At 46.2% G+C, this 20,052-nt stretch overlaps 1 pseudogene; it reads left to right on the top strand.

Annotated features, from left to right (window-relative positions):
• Positions 1–20,052, top strand: part of LOC120381647 — a 438,779-nt pseudogene that overhangs the window by 383,022 nt on the left and 35,705 nt on the right.

The following is a 20,052-nucleotide window of genomic DNA, read 5'->3' as shown; positions in this document are numbered from 1 at the left end:
CTTTTCTGAACCTTTTCTAATGCTAGAATATCTTTTTTGAGGTGAGGAGACCACATCTGTACACAGTATTCGAGATGTGGGCGTACCATGGATTTATATAAGGGCAATAATATATTCTCAGTCTTATTCTCTATCCCCTTTTAATGATTCCTAACATCCTGTTTGCTTTTTGACCGCCTCTGCACACTGCGTGACATCTTCAGAGAACTATCCACGATAACTCCAAGATCTTTTTCCTGACTCGTTGTAGCTAAATTAGCCCCCATCATGTTGTATGTATAGTTGGGGTTATTTTTTCCAATGTGCATTACTTTACATTTATCCACATTAAATTTCATTTGCCATTTTGTTGCCCAATCACTTAATTTTGTGAGATCTTTTTGAAGTTCTTCACAATCTGCTTTGGTCTTAACTATCTTGAGCAGTTTAGTATCATCTGCAAACTTTGCCACCTCACTGTTTACCCCTTTCTCCAGATCATTTATGAATAAATTGAATAGGATTGGTCCTAGGACTGACCCTTGGGGAACACCACTAGTTACCCCTCTCCATTCTGAGAATTTACCATTAATTCCTACCCTTTGTTCCCTGTCCTTTAACCAGTTCTCAATCCATGAAAGGACCTTTCCTTTTATCCCATGACAGCTTAATTTACGTAAGAGCCTTTGGTGAGGGACCTTGTCAAAGGCTTTCTGGAAATCTAAGTACACTATGTCCACCGGATCCCCCTTGTCCACATGTTTGTTGACCCCTTCAAAGAACTCTAATAGATTAGTAAGACACGATTTCCCTTTACAGAAACCATGTTGACTATTGCTCAAGAGTTTATGTTTTTCTATGTGTCTGACAATTTTATTCTTTACTATTGTTTCAACTAATTTGCCCGGTACCGACGTTAGACTTACCAGTCTGTAATTGCCGGGATCACCCCTAGAGCCCTTTTTAAATATTGGCGTTACATTAGCTAACTTCCAGTCATTGGGTACCGAAGCCGATTTAAAGGACAGGTTACAAACCTTAGTTAATAGTTCCACAACTTCACATTTGAGTTCTTTCAGAACTCTTGGGTGAATGCCATCTGGTCCCGGTGACTTGTTAATGTTGAGTTTATCAATTAATTCCAAAACCTCCTCTACTGATACTTCAATCTGTGACAGTTCCTCAGATTTGTCACCTACAAAAGCCAGCTCAGGTTTGGGAATCTCCTAACATCCTCAGCCGTGAAGACTGAGGCAAAGAATCCATTTAGTTTCTCCGCAATGACTTTATCATCTTTAAGCGCTCCTTTGTATTTTCATCATCACGGGGCCACACTGGTTGTTTAGCAGGCTTCCTGCTTCTGATGTACTTAAAAAACATTATGTTATTACCTTTGGAGTTTTGGCTAGCCGATCTTCAAACTCCTCTTTGGATTTTCTTATAACACTCTTGCACTTAAGTTGGCAGCGTTTGTGCTCCTTTCTATTTGCCTCACTAGGATTTGACTTCCATCTTTTAAAGGAAGTCTTTTTATCTTTCACTGCTTCTTTTACATGGTGGTTAAGCCACGGTGGCTCTTTTTTAGTTCTTTTACAGTTTTTCTTAATTTGGGGTATACATTGAAGTTGGGCCTCTATTATGGTGTCTTTAAAAGGGCCCACGCAACTTGCAGGGATTTCACTTTAGTCAATGTACCTTTTAACTTTTGTCTAACTAACCCCCTCATTTTTGTATAGTTCCCCCTTTTGAAATTAAAGGCCACAGTGGTGGGCAGTTGGGATGTTCTTCCCACCACAGGGATGTTGAATGCTATTGTATTATGGTCACTATTTCCAAGCGGTCCTGCTATAGTTACCTCTTGGACCAGCTCCTGCGCTCCACTCAGGATTAAATCTAGAGTCGCCTCGCCCCTTGTGGGTTCCCGCACCAGCTGCTCCATGAAGCAGTCATTTAAAGTATCGAGAAATTTTATCTCTGCATTTCGTCCTGAAGTGAAATGTTCCCAGTCAATATGGGGATAATTGAAATCCCCCACTATTATTGGGTTCTTAATTTTGATAGCCTCTCTAATTTCCCTTAGCATTTCATCATCACTATTACTGTCCTGGTCAGGTGGTCGATAATAGATCCCTAATGTTATATTTTTACTAGAGCATGAAATTTCTATCCATAGAGACTCTATGGAACCTGTGGATTCGCTTAAGATTTTTACTTCATTTGAATCTACACTTTCTTTAACATATAGTGCCACTCCTCCCCCTGCACGGCCTGTTCTGTCCTTCCGATATATTTTGTACCCCGGAATGATTGTGTCCCATTGATTGGTCTCAGTCCACCAGGTTTCTGTGATGCCTATTATATCAATATCCTCCTTTATCACAAGGCACTCTAGTTCACCCATCTTATTATTTAGACTTCTGGCATTTGTGTACAAGCACTTTAAAAACTTGTCCCTGTTTATTAGCCTGCCTTTTTCTGATGTGCCAGATTCTTTTTTATGTGACTGTTCATCATCTGATCCGGCCCTTACATTATATTTCTCATTCCTCTGCTCCTGACTATAACCTGGAGATTCTCTATCATCAGACTCTCCCTACGAGAAGTCTGTGTCCGATCCACACGCTTCTCTGCAGCAGTCGGCTTTCCCCCATCACCTAGTTTAAAAACTGCTCTACAACCTTTTTAATGTTTAGCGCCAGCAGTCTGGTTCCACTTTGGTTTAGGTGGAGCCCATCTCTCCTGTATAGGCTCCTCCCATCCCAGAAGTTACTTTCACTTTCACTCCTCTGCAGGCAGCCAGCCTCCTCCCCCCACCTACCCCCCCAGCACCTCACCCAACCCAGCCCTGACGGAGGGGAGGGAGGAGAGAGAGAGGGATGCTCCGTGGGGGGAGGGAGAAAGGAGGGGATACTCCATGGGGCAGCGGGGGAGAAGAATGGATGTTATGGGGGACAACAAAGGATACTGGTTCCAGAGCCGCAGAGCCTGCCTCACCTCACCTCAGCCAGGGGGAAAGAGTCACACTCACAGGTGAGCTCCTTCCCAACCCCTACCCCCTCCCCTTCCCAGAGATCCCAGCAGCCAATCCCCTCCCTCAGACTGTGCTGCGTTCGGCTCTCTCTAGGACCCAGCAGCCTGATCTTACATGCTCCACTGCTTCCCATCTGTCCAGGCTCCCAGCAGAGCGGTGCCCCCAGACCTAGTGGTGCCCTAGGCGGCTGCCTATTCTGCCTATGCCTAAGGACGGCCCTGAGTTGCAGGGCCGAAGCCCTGACCCCCCCTCTGTGTGGAGCTGGCCTGAGCCCCTCTCGCTCCCATCCCCCTGTGGAGCTGGCTCCCACTCTCCGGCTGAGGAGAAATTCAGCCCAAATCTCCCCATGTTGGTATCTCCATTTCCTGCCCCACCCTCATCACCCAGCCATGGATGGATTTAGCCCAGGAGGCAGGTTCAGTGTTGGCCCCATTGGGCAGGTGGGATCTAGGGCTCAAAGAGGAGAAGTGACTTTCCCAAGGCTAAGCAGGGAGTCTGTGGCAGAGCAGAGACTCAAACCCAGAACACATGAGCCTGAGTCTTGTGCTTTAACCACTAGGTAACCTTCCCCCCGAAGGAGAGGGAACCTCCTCTGCCACTTTGAGTGGGTGGGTGGGAGCAGCCACTAGACAGAGCTGCCAGGAAGTGGGGAGGGGGGTTGGATAGTTGGGGGGGTGATTAGTGGGTGGGGGTCTCTGGAGGGGCGGTCAGGGGACAAGGAGCAGGAGGGTTGGATGGGTTGAGGGTTCGGGGGTGCCTGTCGGGCGGTGGAGCGGGATTGGAGCAGGCAGGAGCAGAGGGGTTGGATGGGTCGGGATTTCTGGGGCTGTCGGGGCGGGAGTGGTTGGATGGGGCGTGGGAGTCCCAGGGTCTGTCTGGGGGCAGGGGTGTGGATAAGGGTCAGGGGACAGGTAGGGGTAGGGTCTTAGGAGTCAGTTACAGTGGGGGTCTCAGGAGGGGGCAGTCAGGGGACAAGGAGCAGGGGTTGGGGTTCTGAGGGGGGCAGCCAGGGGGCAGGAAGGGGGAGGCAGTGGATGGGGTGGGGCTAGGGTGGGGCTCCCTGGGTGTGCACCCTAATGAAATGTGCTGCACACACCTATGGTCACGGGGGTGAGCCACTCACATCCTTTTCCTGTTTGTTCCATTTCTTTCCGTCTCAAAACCTGAGAACAATTCTCTCTAGTTCTTCCCCTTCTCTCTCCCCTCCCCACACGTGGCTAGAAAATCCAAGGAGTTTCCCTCGTTTTCCTAAAATTATTGACTCGCTAGGCTCTCATTTTCCCTATTTTCTCCATAATTCTTAAATTCTCCTCAGCTTTGGGATGTGAACCCAGCCCGTTTATCTGCAGCAATTTGTCCTTGGGTGGGTGGGAATTTGCTGTCCTGTGTCACTCCCCCAGCGTGGGTGGTGGTTAGTGGGTGCTGGCTGGGGGAGCCCGCAGACGCGGCTGCCTCTGGGGGGGTAGATGGGGGGGCCGATCTCTGCCAGCGACAGGACATGGCCGCACAGGAGGGGAAGGGAGGAGCCAGTATCCCTATGGAGCCTGCCCAGCCCCTTTGGTTCTGCTCCTTTCCAGCATTTTGTTCAGAGACTTTATTACTGGGGAGGCTGAAAAATCTCCCTGTGGGCTTAGCCTGGCAGGAGGGACCAGGTCTCTCCTGCAATAAAGAGCTGGAGCATGTTCCCAGCATGGCAGAGCCTAGGCTGTGTCTCTGCAGGGAAAGATCCTGGGGGAATCGTGATGTGACATGAACTAAAGCCTGTTCTGAAACCTCCACAACTGCCCTTCTCACCCTGCCAGGCTGCAGGATGTCGTCCAGGTTTTGCTCCAGCTCATCCCATCCTCCCATGGGACAGGGAAGGGAAATGGCTGCAGAGGATCCCGTCCAGGTAGGGGTTATTGGGGAGTTGCTGGTGGGTTCCTGCTGGAGGGAGAGGGACAGCAAATGCACCGGAGGAGGGAGGCTTGGGCAGTCTGGCTTGGGGGTTGGAGTTTGCCAAAAAATTCCCAGGAGGGAGAATGGGAGGAGGCCAGGGTGTAGCAAACCTGTTGGGACTTGTTCAATATGCGGCTTCCATTCTAGGAACAGACCCACGAGGTAAGAGGGTGGAAATGCTCTAATTTGTGGGACAGGAAACAACCCCCTAGGTCGGGCTAGGAAAATGGGCCAGACTCCCAGGGCTGGAGCCCGACCTGATTAACCAGCGGCTGCTGTGAGATGTGAGGGGGCACCCACCAGGGAGGCTGAGGGGGGGGGAGGTTCTTAACCTTTTTCTTTCTAAGGCCCCCCAACGTGCTATAAAAACTCCACGGCCCTGTGTCGGGGACTCGAACCCCAACAGCGAAGTTCGTTGTCTGACCGCAGAGAGACCAGGCAACACCAGCAAGGTCCGATAAAAAGTTCTTTATTGATAAGTGCACGTATCAGTAAAGAACAGCTCGTATCCGAAAAGAACCAGCCCCCCCTTTACAGCTTAGTATTAGCTTATATAGACAGTTTTATTACGTCATAGATCATTCACTAGAGCAATCCACCCTCTTTGTCTAACAACTAGAAATTAGACACCTTCTAATATATACGCATGCCTAGTCTCTACAATATTGAATTGTTAATATCTCAACAAGCGCCAAAGGTTAGGAATGTGAGGGAGTTAAAAACACACCGAACACTAAACCAGGGAGTTAGTCAGAACTGTGAGATGCTTGTGTTCCTTATCAGTGCTTGAGACAGTTTGTCTCTCAATATAACACAGCTGGTCCCAGCCCGTTCACTGATCTCACGGTTTCCCAGGGCTTTGTAAGACAATACTGCTTTTCAGTATTTCACTCTGGATCTTCCCAGAAACCTCTGCTAGCCTGATTTTTGTCAGGTTGGCACAACTGGTTTTGTGCTACATCTTTATTCAGGCCTAACAATCCCCCCTTTGTCCCTAGAGGACCAACGGGACTCTTGGGACAACAAATTACTGCTTGGCAGGGCACAACCGGGTTACGGTTTCTCCAGTTGCAGACGAAGCTACAAATCGCCTTCAGGGGTAACAGTTCATTGGTCTGGGGCACTGACTATAAATCAGTTGGAGATACCAAGTGGTCTAATGTCCCAGATGTCTCGGTAAATAATTCAGTTCCACATGCATCCTCCCCATGGACCCAGCAGTATTCGGTATGTGGAAGCTACACCCACCCTAACTGGTCCATATGCTTGGAAGGAGCACTGTGAATGTCCACACTTCCATCCAGAAAGTGTCCAAGTATGTCTTCATGACCACAGATCAGATGGTACTCCTGACGTGTCTGTAAGGGCAGTGGGCCAAGTCCAGTGCTCAGGATCAATTTAAACATACTAGATCCCACTGCAATACCTTCCCATCCTCAGTGATATGCAATACCATCTCTGTCAGTAACGTCTGGGTCACAGAACTAAGGGTGGAAATGACATGTAACTCAGCAACTCCAGCCTGAACTTAAGACAGCTGAGCTTCAAAAGTAAGTCTAGTGGCCTTTTCTAGTTGGCCCAATTTCTCATTATTTTCTTGGCTTTTAGGTCCCTCTTTGTTGCAGAGGAAATAGCCCAGGCTCTCTGTTATACTAATGTAAGGGCAGCCCCTTGTGAGCAATCTGGGTATGTAAAAGCGATCTGAAAACTGGATAAGGACAATGTTATTCAAAATGCAATGAGGGAGGGCAATACATGCTGAAGGATTTATCCAAAACACAGGGCGCAGCCTGTAGAATAAACCCCAAAATCCAATTAATACCACAGTTCCAAATATAAGTCCCACAAATTTCTTCCTGTCAGTGTGTAATTGTTTGTTTCTTCACCAGGGTCAGTTCTTAATGTTCTTTTTAGTCAGGAATTCCTGGACTTTGGCAATGTCAGTGGAGTGAGGTGTTTTTTTCTTCTTTCCCAAAACAGATGTAGTTTAGCATTCTACAGGGAAGAGATTATCAGTACATCACCCTGTAATGGTTTTGCTTCTTTTAGAAAAATTCAAAGGCACAATAGATTTGTCCGTGGACAAGGGAGAGGTTCAACCAGCACGTTACCTTGTCCTTTTGCCATGCTGTTCAGAAGCACAATAGAACTAGAAAAAAAGAATAGGCTTATCATCAGTAGGAGAATTCTTGTGAGGTGGAGGGGTCTTTTTGCAGAGAGAATCCTGGGTCCAAACAGTCAGTCTTTGGCACTTCACAGCGGTGTTGGTAGTCAGCAGGACTCAATACGGGCCTTTCCAGCATGGAGCCAAGGCAGTCTTTCGTTGATGGATCGTTATGTAGACCCAGTCTCCTGGTTCCAAGGAGGGGCAGGCTGCTAGGATCTTTGGGTTGTTTCTTCTTTACCTGTGAGAAAAGAAACCTAACACATTGCATTAGTATCTTTGCAGAGTTTACAAATTTCATAGGTGCATGGGCAAATTTAAGTCCCCCCCTTGTTCCTTTTGGGGGTTAGCCAAGTCTTAGCTGTGAGGAGTGTCCTTGAACAAAGTCAGTGTCTCAGCTTGAAACTGAGCATGTTATCTAGTTTTTTTTTTTTTCAGTCAACTTGTGTTTTTTTTTTCTCTTCCCTTCTTGCCTTTTTTTTTTAACCTACAAAAAAAAAACTTTCACGTTTTACTTATACACCGTTTGTTAACAATGAACACATACACATTGCTGTTATACAGTACATTAGTCTTATCTAATATATGCCACATATACCATTTTACTAAAATAATGTTATTACAGAGCTTGAGAACAACAAACCAAGACAAGCACACCCACTTCGATGAGTTCATTTAATACAAACTGTAGGCCAATAGCTTTCCACCATCCCCAGCCCTCTGGCTAGAAGTCTGAGGTAGCCAGAAGGATCCCATGTACAATATGGGGAGTGGGTTAACTTTCCATGTCCTTGCTTTCAAAGACTGTTAATATGCAAATTTCAATAACAATTGTCAATTAAAAGTTTTGACCAATGTAGTATCTTTCTCTTACTTAAGAAAATGTATAAGACTTTAGTATATCACATTTTTCTGATGCATCCAAACACTTTGTATTCTAAGTTGAACAAAACAAATATCTGCATTTTAATCCAACACTGCTGCTTGATTTTAAACCAGACCATCCCATAAAAATATTAAACACATCAATTTGGCCACAGAGAAACACCACAAGACAGAACATAGAACACAAAACACAATTTTTACTGTGCCAGCAAATCATGGTACGTTGGATGCTGTTCAGCCGGCATCAGTTTTCTCTGATTATCTGAAAGACAGAACCAGAAGTCTACCCCTTTTGGGCAGGCAATCATTACTAAAAATATACAAAGACTTTTGTTGATTTTAGGCAAAACAAGGGAATTACCCCATATTGTCTTGTATGTGTTGTATAGGCAGCCCCTGTTTTAGTGGCTCCTATCTTATTAGTTAGATAATTTGCATTAATACAGATGCTCACTGGCTCGCTTTGTACTTGTAACTCCTGCTTGTAAACACTGAAAGAAAACATCACTCACAGTGCTCTTAGAGCCTAATACAATTTTAATTACATAGCACTGTATACATTCTTCAGCTAATTTAACAAAATTGTTCATAGCCAAATGATTGCAATCTAATAATTTCTTTGCCTGAATTTATTTACAAACATTTCAAAGACACCAAGAACTTTTTACTTTAGTACATTTACAAAATTCAACTGCTGTTCCCTCCAGCAACTATAGAGTTAACTTTTCACTGTGCCTTAAATCACTTGCTTGTCCTTTCAACAACCACTTACCAACTCAGATCACCATTCCAAATATTCTTCTGAGTATATGAACCCCTATGCGTATACTTACTTACTCTGTTCTTTCACTACACCCGAAAAGTTTTCACCTGTTTAACAATTCGTCTGTCTGTTGCCTGGCCGCCTGGGCCCGATCCTTTTTTTTTTGTTTTTTTGCTGAACCGTTTCTTTCCATGGGTACCAACGTATTAGCTAGGAGGGTGGGCTTTTTAAGTAGCCCCCACCCTTCTGGTCCTTTCCCTAAAACATTTCTACTCACCAAACTACTCGAGTCCTCCCCTGTGAGGCTTGCCACCTGGGCAAAACACATGGCCCACTGGCGTTGAACTATTTAATTTCCTCTTGTAGCAAACACACTGCTGTTACAACATATGCTGAGCACAAATGGTTAAATTTTAACAAGTCCCTGAAGGACTGGTTCTTGCTTAGCCAGGGCTTCCTTTTGTAACTGGAAATCCTGTCTCAAGGCCTGCAACTTGCCCTGGCGCAGGTTGGAGTTGCCGCCTGGTTCATGATCTATGCCCTTAATTGCTCAATTCTAGTTATCAAGTACACATCTTGTCCCTTTTCTCCAACTACTCTATTGCCCAGTCCTGCTACGACTGGGGGTAGATCCACCTGCCACCCTTCCGGTCAACCAGGGTGGAGAGAAAAATGCTAAACCCCTCTCCAGTTCTCAGACTTACTGCAGCTGAGAGTAGGCTCACCTTTAATCATGCAATCCTCAACATATAATACTAACAGTACCAAACAAAAGAAACACAAAATAACAAAGGTAAAACAGATAGATGGTGTAAATTCTATAGGGCTCCCCTATTCTGCATTGCTTACCAAACTGTGACAAATCTGTTACCAATTTATTACTGCAGGACGTTGGGGGAAACACACCATATAATCAAATTTTAAAGCTTAATTAAAAATAATAAAACAACAATGAAGAGTGTTGGGAACGTTCCCACATTACTCAGGAAGAACATGAATACTTCAACCCTTAAGCCACTTTAATACTCACACATGTCCAAACTGGCCACGTCTGTATAACGTTCAGAGAAGGGGAATAGGCAGACGGGAGATTATCCTGTATACAGCTTGTCCAGAATTTCCAACAAGCTTCCGCTCTTGGGAGAGCTGTTTTTTACACCCTGGAATCTCCTGCAGTGTCTCTTTCAGAGAGTCCAGTTCAGATTCCAGCCTGTGGCTTCTCCAGTTTCACCAAGTCAGGCTGAATTTCAAATTAACCCGTTCCTAGACAAATTGCTCACACTGTGTCAGAGGCCTTTCTTTGGTGATTAAAAGCTCCTTTGAGATATATGATCTTATCTAGATTAAAGGTACCTTCTAATGGGCATTGTTTAGATAGATTTTCACGCGTGTAAAGATTCCAATTCTCTAAATACCTGCAGGTTTTAAGACCATAATGTACGTACATGTAACATGCTGGGGTACCCTTAGGGGTTGAGGTGGAATATTTAGACTGTCCCTCCCCCATTTTCCACACACACACACACACACACACACACCAAGACCATTATTTCCTATTATCACGATGCATCATATGTTGCTGCACAGTCAATAAAATTCAGATGGCGTGAGCCCAAGAGAGACAGACGTCCCTCCCAGTGTGGCTCTGGGGCATATGCTGGGGGATTTTTACAAGAGCTGTCCATACAGCTTTAAACATACAGCTCCAAAAGCTACCTGGTTCCAGAAATCTTCTTTCAATCTTTAAGTATTAGAGACAATGGGGCGTCCCCCAGACACTTACTGCCAACTTGTTCCATTTTGTAAGGGGACTCTAACCCCTCTTCCCCGCGTCAAGGTAAAGGGACTCTAACCCCCACCTCCCGCGTCGAGCGCTCACTTACCTCTCCAGGGGACTCGAACACCTGGACTGGGACTCAAACCCAGGCTGGGACTCTAACCCAGACTACTTGGATCCTGTGTAAACCTGGACTGGGACTCTAACCCAGACCTGGACTGGGACTCTAACCCAGACCTAAGTTGTCAGGGACTCTAACCCCGACAATCTGCACTGGGACTCTAACCCAGGCAACCTTAACCCTACTCAACGGGTAGGTGGATGTTGCTGGATTTCTACGAGCTTCAGCTGGTTCACAGAACTCGCCTTATCGCCGACGCAGAGATCAGATTACCAGGCAAGGCTCCTCTAAATCAGAGGATGCGCGCTGCGTTGCCTCAGAGTCTGATCCCCCGCCGGAGAGTCAGACAAAGTCCCGACCGGAGTCGCCAAAGATGTCGGGGACTCGAACCCCAACAGCGAAGTTCGTTGTCTGACCGCAGAGAGACCAGGCAACACCAGCAAGGTCCGATAAAAAGTTCTTTATTGATAAGTGCACGTATCAGTAAAGAACAGCTCGTATCCGAAAAGAACCAGCCCCCCCTTTACAGCTTAGTATTAGCTTATATAGACAGTTTTATTACGTCATAGATCATTCACTAGAGCAATCCACCCTCTTTGTCTAACAACTAGAAATTAGACACCTTCTAATATATACGCATGCCTAGTCTCTACAATATTGAATTGTTAATATCTCAACAAGCGCCAAAGGTTAGGAATGTGAGGGAGTTAAAAACACACCGAACACTAAACCAGGGAGTTAGTCAGAACTGTGAGATGCTTGTGTTCCTTATCAGTGCTTGAGACAGTTTGTCTCTCAATATAACACAGCTGGTCCCAGCCCGTTCACTGATCTCACGGTTTCCCAGGGCTTTGTAAGACAATACTGCTTTTCAGTATTTCACTCTGGATCTTCCCAGAAACCTCTGCTAGCCTGATTTTTGTCAGGTTGGCACAACTGGTTTTGTGCTACATCTTTATTCAGGCCTAACACCTGCATGTGCCTGGTTCTCTGCATATCACTATCATGTATGTGACTCAGTAAGATTTGACTCCATCATTGCTATTAGTATCATACTTGGAGCTGCGTTTATTTTCATAGAAATTTTAAGTTACTTTACAGACAGATTTAAAAATACAGTTTGAAGATAAATGTTCTTCATCCGCACAGTGTCTAAAGTTTTGAGTTTAGCTATTTTTTTTTTCAAACGAGCCCTGCGAAGGTAAGTACAAGCAAAATGTACAGTCTGTTATTTGATTGTAAATATTGTAAATAGCAAATGACAAAGCACAATACGGCAATAACAGTAATAATGATAATTACTCCAGCCAGGCCAGGTGAGGCATTTTAGAACTTGTTTCTCAAAGAACTGAATTTAAGCATAAGACAGAAATAAAATGATGAAATTCAGAGATCAGTTAAAAAGCTAAACTACCAGCACTGTCATCCTGACCGAATGTGAAAGAATAAAATTACAGAGACTATATGTACTTTGTGCATTTTGACAGGAGGTAAAAGGAAGTAACAACAGTAACTGAAGTGTGTGTGGTGGGGGAGTGTGAGACACACCCGCTGTCACTCCCAGCCCATCGGCACTCACTAGTCCGAAGGCTCATTCACACGGCAGCAGGGGCCAGCAGCCCCCACTCCTGACCCAGAGGCAGCAGCACAGAATCTTGTCCCCCCACCTCAGCTCAGCAGAGACTGGGCACAGAGGCAGGAGGGTGGGGCCACCCCGACATCAGCCACCCCCCCGCTCCCCCCCCCGCACAGCACAGGAGGCTCCTGGGAGCAGCTTGGCCGGGGGCAGCTCCAAGTGGGGAGGGGGGGCAGGGCTGCAGGAACAGGTGCAGGGGCAGACAGCTGAAGAGAAGTGGGGGGAGGAGAGACAGGACACCCCTGCTGGAGGAACCCCCTCAGCAAGGCCCCCCTGGACCGTCATGTCGTCTGCCCCCCACTGAGTCTGGCCCCGTCCAGCTCTTCACAATGAGAACAGCGCTGGGCTCCCTGCCAGCGAGCTCTCCCTGCACCCTGCCAGGGCCTCCATCTCCTGTGTCCGTCTGTGGCTAGTAGGGGGGGATGGATCTACTGGGAGAGACAAGGGGCTCTCGCTTCGTCCCCTCCCCCTGGCGTTTCCTGGCTGCTCTGAGCAGGGTGGGGGTGGGACTCTGCCTGTGAGCCACCCAGAGCTTCCATTTGATTGGCTCCTCTCCCCCACGAGTGTGGGGCTGTGAGTGGGGAAAGAGGTCCTGAGTGTTGGACTCTTGCTCTTTCAGGGGCCGGTGACCTTCGAGGAGGTGGCTGTGTACTTCACCAGGGGAGAGGGGGCTCTGCTGGACCCCACTCAGAGAGCCCTCTACAGCGATGTCATGCAGGAGAACTATGAGACGGTGACCTCGCTGGGTAAGGAGTTCTGTTACCTTGGTCATTACAAGCTGTGGGGTCTCTAAAGAACCTGAGCAGTAATAACTTTATACCTTTATTCATCATCCAAGTTTTGACAAGTTTCCTTGCCCCCACTTTTTTGCCTTATCTCCCACCCACTAGAATAATTTTTAGACATTTGTCATCAGTCATTTTGAAATTGCATTTAATGTGTCCTTATTGGCTACATTAATAACTGTAGCTTTCATGCCTTTTCCTCATTTTAAGAGGAAAATATGCCTCCTGTAGAATTCTAAATTGAGTAAATAAGTGTGTGACCGATGCAGGGCTTGTGTGACAGTCAGATGAGCTCCTCTTTTGATAGAAGAGAATATAACGTTGTCATTCAGGAGCCCAAAGGTGAAAGGAGAACAGAGCCATGTGAGATGAGGAGAAGGGGTCGGGGGAGTAGATAATTCTGGGGTGCCTGGACATGGGGAGGGTGTGTGCAGGGTTAGAGGTAAATTGGAGCAAGGGGGGATGAGGTTGTGAGAGACGAGGAGGGAACAGAAGATGCTCCCAAGGCACCAGGAGGTGGTGACAGCTGAGAGTAATGGGAAGAAGGGGAGGGTAGTGTGGAGCAAGGGCACCCAGGAAGTGGGCTGGGTGGGTCAGTGGGAGGGAGGAGAGGTTTGGGGATCCAGAGCTGTGGGGGATCCCAGACCTTTAACCCCGAATCCCTACCCAAGCCTTGTTCTAGAGCCTACACTCCAGTTTTCTTTCTGTTCAGTTTCACTTATATACATGGACTATATTGTCTTCTTCGCTTCCCTGTGCTAATCTAAGGACTTTCCAGTGCTGTGTTTCGGTTCACTAATGAACCCTGCTATGTTTTAACAGTCTGCCCAGTGCCACAGCAAAAACTTGCTCTGTGCATTGACTGAGGAACAGTCTCTGAACAGGAGTGTCGTTCAGCTGGACCTGCTGGCAGAGCTCACAGGTTGAAGTAGGAGTGTTGAAGCCAGAGGACTATTTAAAAGCCCAGGCATTGCACAGATCCCATGGATCCATGACAGTGCCAGTGTGCCTAATGGGTGTCGTGGAAAAATTGAGCACGCCTTTGATTTTGGGTCAGACACACTGAGGCACCTTTATTATAGTACAAGCATGCATGCAGGGAGAGGGTTAAAACTCCCCTCTGCCTGTTACAAATTTTACCAAGCTTATAAAGTTTAAAACCGCAAATTAGCATTTACTTAAAATACCCTTATTTGGGAGTATCAATTGTGACATTTGCAAGCTACTTCAGTTTTCTCCCATACATGGTGTTTCCTTTTATTGTTTCTGGGCAGTTTTCGTTGATAGTCTGCCTGCCTGTAAGACCCCTCCTTTGCGGTTGCATTGGATAAGGCTCTTGTTGCATTCTAGCTGAACTTCCCTCAGCTTTCCCTTTCTCTGGTTTCTTCATCAACACCACCCCCCCTCGTGCCCCCTATATACAGACAAACAAATTTTGCAGAAGTTAACCTTTGTTCTATATAGCAATTGGGTTTTGCTAACAGGCCTGGGCCTGAAAGGCAGGGGTTAGGATGCAGTTTGCTTCTGACCCTATGGGTGGGGGTCTGGATCTTAATTGTTAATAACGCCTTATTGTTTACCAAATTGCCCAATACAACTGCTTCCAATAGAGTTCTACAGTAAGCCCTTTCCTAACTATATGTGTGCCCACCTACGTGCGGTTACATTGTACAAAACTCTTTATTAATTTTCCATTGCTAATATGCTGTTATACTAGGCCATGTTTCACAATTATCAGTAGGCGTTGGTTCCCCTTTCTCCTGTTGGCCTTTTGATTATGCCATACCAGCTATCCTATGTCTTAATATCAAGCTGACCTATAATGGCCTAATGTTAATTATGCTCAGCTAATTCAACTTGGGGCAAGCGGGACACAGTCTGGGGCAAGTGGGACCCCTTAAAATCCCTAACATGGGGAAAGGATATAAAATAAGACAAGGAACTAAATGCATATTTTGCATGGTCCCCTCATCAGTGCTCATGGGAATCCCTGATCATTTCCAACGTGTATTAAAACCTTCCTTAAAAGCTCACCTCTTAGTTATCAAGTCATGTCAGTTATGTTAGAGGCCTCCTGCTTCCCTGGTTCTTGTCACGCAGACAGCAAGCAGCAAAAGACCAGAAGTCCGAAGCGCAGACAATGCCATGTTTATTGGGGTTAGTTTCTAAGCAAGCATATTCCGAAGCCCTTCACACCAGTCGGGCTTATCTCTATACTCCCATAGAGTCTGTTCCCCAGTGTTTCCTTCCCAGCTCTGATGCGGCAGAGCCTTGCCTGTGTTCCTGTTCCATGTTCCCCCGTTAACAAACATGATTCCAATTTCCCTTCCCCCTCCTGTTTATATAGTAATATTCTCAGCTATATGTTAACCAATCATTGTACTGAAATTTAATGAACCAATCCTAACAGATTGTAATATAATTCTCTAACCAATTACATCCCACTACCCTAATTAACTTACACCTAGCAAAATTAATTATACAGCAGAGAGAAACACTTAGAGAACCAGACAGATTAACAATGGAAAATTGTGGGACATAAAGAAAAAGCAATACAGAAAAGAGTTTCACAACCACAACTATTGAGAAGTGATTTCTTGCCGGACAGAATGCTGTCAAACTAAGTTTTCTTTAACCATCTTAAGATCTGTTTCTTTATCTGGTGGTGATGAGCACTATCAGGACAGGATCGACTTCCTAACAGCCCAATAGCACCTTATTTCAGTGTGACTGGTTTGGGATGTGAGGATGTGATCCTTCGCTTCCCAGCTTATGGCTGCCCCTACTGCTTAGCCAAAGGCCTTAGCCTAAGAACAAGGCCTCAGACTATCCTAGTGAGAGAAGGCCCATTCACAGGCGGACTGTGATTTTGATTCTTTGTTTTTATATCCCCGTAACTAGCTAAGTGATAAAAATACACCTAAGTTCTTAAAGTCTAGGCTTTACAGACAGGCCTGAATATCTCTATTCTAACCCATTCTGTGTCTGTCTTGTGTATTTAGATTGTAAATTCTTCAGGGCATGGGCCATCTACTGTTCTGTGTTTGTACTTTGCCTAGCACAATGGGGACTCACTGTTAGTTCGTTCTTAGGCACTAAGGTAATGAATATGATTAACAACTCTCCTGCCACTTTGAGCCAAGGAAGCTGGCCTTGGGATGTTACTGCTTAAAAATGAGCCGGGGGTAAAACCATGGAATATTCTTTGTGACAAGTATCCCACAAATTCCACTGACTTCCCTTATTTTCTTTGCCTGCAGTAGGGCTTCCAGATTCCAAACCTGATGTGATCTCCCGGCTGGAACGAGAGGAAGAGCCGTGGGTCCCAGATCTCCAGGGCGCTGAGAAAGAAGTGCTCCTGAGAGCTGCCTGCACAGGTAGGGAATTGGGATTCCCTCAAACTGTCTGTGATTTCAGGAAACATTTGGGATTCCCTACAAAGACCCTATGAGCCCTCCAAGTTCAGGATTGTTCCCTGCAGATGTGACTCATGGCTTCCCACCTATGCTCTGACAAGTGGCAGCAGGTCCCTGCCCAATGTAGCTTTCACCTGAGTGTTCTGGTGAAAATCAGCACCTGATAGGTTTGATCTCTCCCACACACATTTTGGTTTGTTCATCCCTTTTTCCATTCCTCTCTCTGAGATTTCCTTTCTCTCCGGTGCAGGTAGTAACCTATGTCTGCATTGGCTCAGTCTCCCATCAGGTGATGGGATGGTGCGTGAGAATGAGGAGCAGAAACCCCAGCAGGAAGATGCTGAGCAAGTAGAACCACATGGAACGCTGTCAGGAAGATCCAAAGGGAACGTTTCCGGGAGTTGTGCACTCCCAGAAAAAGAAACAGCCTGTGAGACTCAGCAGAGGTCAGAAGAAAACTTAAGTAGCCTCTCAGACCTTATTCCACACAAGAGAATCAACTTGGAACAGACATGCTACACATGCCATGAGTGTGGGAAAAGCTTCAATGGGAGCTCAGACCTTGTCACTCATCAGAGAATGCACAGAGGAGAGAGACCCTACATGTGCTCCGAGTGCGGGAAAAGCTTCCGTCAGAGCTCTACCCTTATCACACACTGGAGAACCCACACTGGAGAGAAACCCTACATGTGCTCTGAGTGCGGGAAATGTTTCAATCAAAGCTCTGCCCTTATCACACATCGGAGAATCCACACAGGTGAGAAACCTTATGGATGTTCTGAGTGTGGGAAACACTTCCTTGATAGTTCAACCCTCATCTCACATCAGCGAATTCACACAAGAGACCGACCCTACACGTGCTCTGAGTGCGGGAAAAGCTTTAGTCGGTGCTCACATCTTATCACACATCTTAGAATCCACACAGGAGAGAAGCCCTACACATGCTCTGAGTGCGGGAAATGCTTCACTGATAGTTCAGCCCTCATATCACATCAGAGAATCCACACAGGGGAGATGCCCTATACATGCTCAGAGTGCGGGAAACGCTTCAATTGGAGCTCACACCTTATCACACACAGGAGAATCCACACATGTGAGAAACCTTTTGGATGCTCTGAGTGCGGGAAAAGCTTCAGTTGGAGCTCACTCCTTATCAGGCATCAGAAAATCCACGTAAGAGAGAACTGTAATAAATGCCTTGACTAGGGCTGAGCAAAGATTTTTTTTTTTTAAATCACATTTGCTAATTCCCCCATAGTGATGTTTGCACCATCTTCACCGTAGTAGCTCAGCTCTCCCAGATGGGTTGCCTGCTTCTGCCTTTTCCAGCTCACCCTTCTTTGGGGTCAGTCCTGTGATCTTTTCTATTGAGCCATAGGATGTATGTCATAGAACCATAGAATATCAGGGTTGGAAGGGACCTCAGGAGGTATCTAGTCCATTCCCTGCAGAAAGCAGGACCAACCCCAACTAAATCAACCCAGCCAGGCTTTGTCAAGCCAGGCCTTAAAAATCTCTCAGGATGGAGATTCCACCACCTCCCTAGGTAACCCATTCCAGTGCTTCACCACCACCTTAGCAAAATTAGTTTCCTAATATCCAAGCTAGATGGCTCCCACTGCAACTTGAGACCATTGCTCCTTGTTCTGTCATCTGCTACCACTGAGAACAGCCAAGCTCCATCAGCTCCAGGTGGGAGAGAGGTTTGATTCCCAACAAGCTACACTGAGGCAAAAACTACCTGTGCCTGGAATCCACTAGGACTGTACATGGCGTTGACTGCTCAAGTTAGTGATCTTGGTGTAAAAAGACAATTATAGTTGTAGAGCAGATGCAGTCCAGGTGCAGTGGCTGCCATTAGCTTTCCCCTTGTCCTAACCTAAACTGCATCACTTTTCCTAGTCTAAACAAACCCTGAGCATCACGGTTATACTGTTCCCCCTTTTCACAGCAATTGTTAGTCATCGAGTTCCCCCTTTGGGAACAAATTGTTTCATTTCCCGTTGCTCTGATATTGGTTCAGGTTGTGCTGGAGAGCAGATATTTTTACTACCATTTTCCTCACTTAAACTATATTGAACTATAACAAAGAGCAGGAACAGGGCAGGGATAGGGGAAAATGTCATTTCACACCTTATCTCCTATTGTTACAGAGGAAGTCAGAGGGATTCCGTTATTCCCCATCACCATCCCAATCCCCCTGTTGTGCAGTTGGTTAGGTCAATCTTTTTTCCTAAAGGGCTGGGAAGATGATACCCTAGTAAATGACTTGGAACTAAGCAAAATACCCATGCAGTGGGCTCCCAAAGCCGTTGTGGCCCAGGCCCTATCGCTCCTGAAGATATCTCCTTCCTAATCAGGTGCATGTTGGGAAATGCAATCCCTTTCTAGGTAGAGATGGGGAAAAATGGAGGTGACATTTCTGTTCAGCTCACCCCTGGGAGATGCTGCAAATGTGTAGAAGTTGAAACCCATGTTGAATGTGATATATCTGCAGAAAGATACCTATTTTTAATAGAGACCTGACATTTGGTATCTTACAGGGATTCTAAGCCGCACCTGAATTTAGTTCCTAATTTAAATCTGTGCCACCAGATTAAAGAAATAAAAGGGCACAGTAGGGGGAGTTGTACCTCACTGTCGCTACTGATCTGTTGTGTGGTTGGTGAAGAATTCTACACCAGAGATGTGTAAAATTACTCCAAGTAAGGTCAAAGATTTGACGAGCTCAGGTAGAAATTGCAGGTAGTGATGGTTGATTTTCACCCCAGATATGGAAGCTATGGTGTTTTTAGAATCCTGCTCCCTAGTTAAGTGGTATTGATCACATTCCTAAAGGACGCCATGATTAAACTGGGCACAACTGTCTTTTACCATCTGGCTCCAAAGTTATATGAAGCACAGAGAGAAACAGCTGATTCCTTCAGAGCCATTCCGTGCCTATGGGTCCCAATCTGGCTGCCTTGTTGGACAAGGAGCACTTCCTTGCTGGCCAAATAATGGTAGCCAATGAGGGAATGTATCAGATGCGAAGTTCAGACTGCAGGATACTTGAATGCTGAGTCCAGAGTCTGTGGTTTGGTCTCTTAGGGCAGGTCTATGCTACCCACCAGATCAGCGGGTAGCGATCGATCTATTGGGGGTGTTGATTTATCGCATCTAGTCTAGACATGATAAATCAATCCCTGAGCGCTCTCCCGTCGACTCTGGTACTCCAGCACCGCGAGAGGCGCAAGCGGAGTCGACAGGGGAGCAGCAGCAGTCGACTCAGCGCTGTGAAGATGCCGAGGTAAGTCGACCTACATACGTCGACTTCAGCTCTGCTATTCCCATAGCTGAAGTTTGTGTATCTTAGATCGAGCCCCCCTCCTAGTGTAGACCTGTCGTTAGTTTTGCTCTTGAGTCTAATGCATTTGTATCGCCTCTCTGCCTCCTGCTTCTTTGAAAAATTAGGAAGTGTGAAAATAGAGCACAGTTGGTTCTAATTCCTCAGCATCTTCCTGCTGGGGTTTCCCCTCCTCATTCTCACTCATGGTCCCATCACCCGATGGGAGACA

This window comes from Mauremys reevesii, linkage group 14 (assembly GCF_016161935.1).
Source record: "Mauremys reevesii isolate NIE-2019 linkage group 14, ASM1616193v1, whole genome shotgun sequence".
Lineage (NCBI taxonomy): Eukaryota > Metazoa > Chordata > Testudines > Geoemydidae > Mauremys > Mauremys reevesii.
This window is presented reverse-complemented; position numbering and strand designations above follow the sequence as displayed.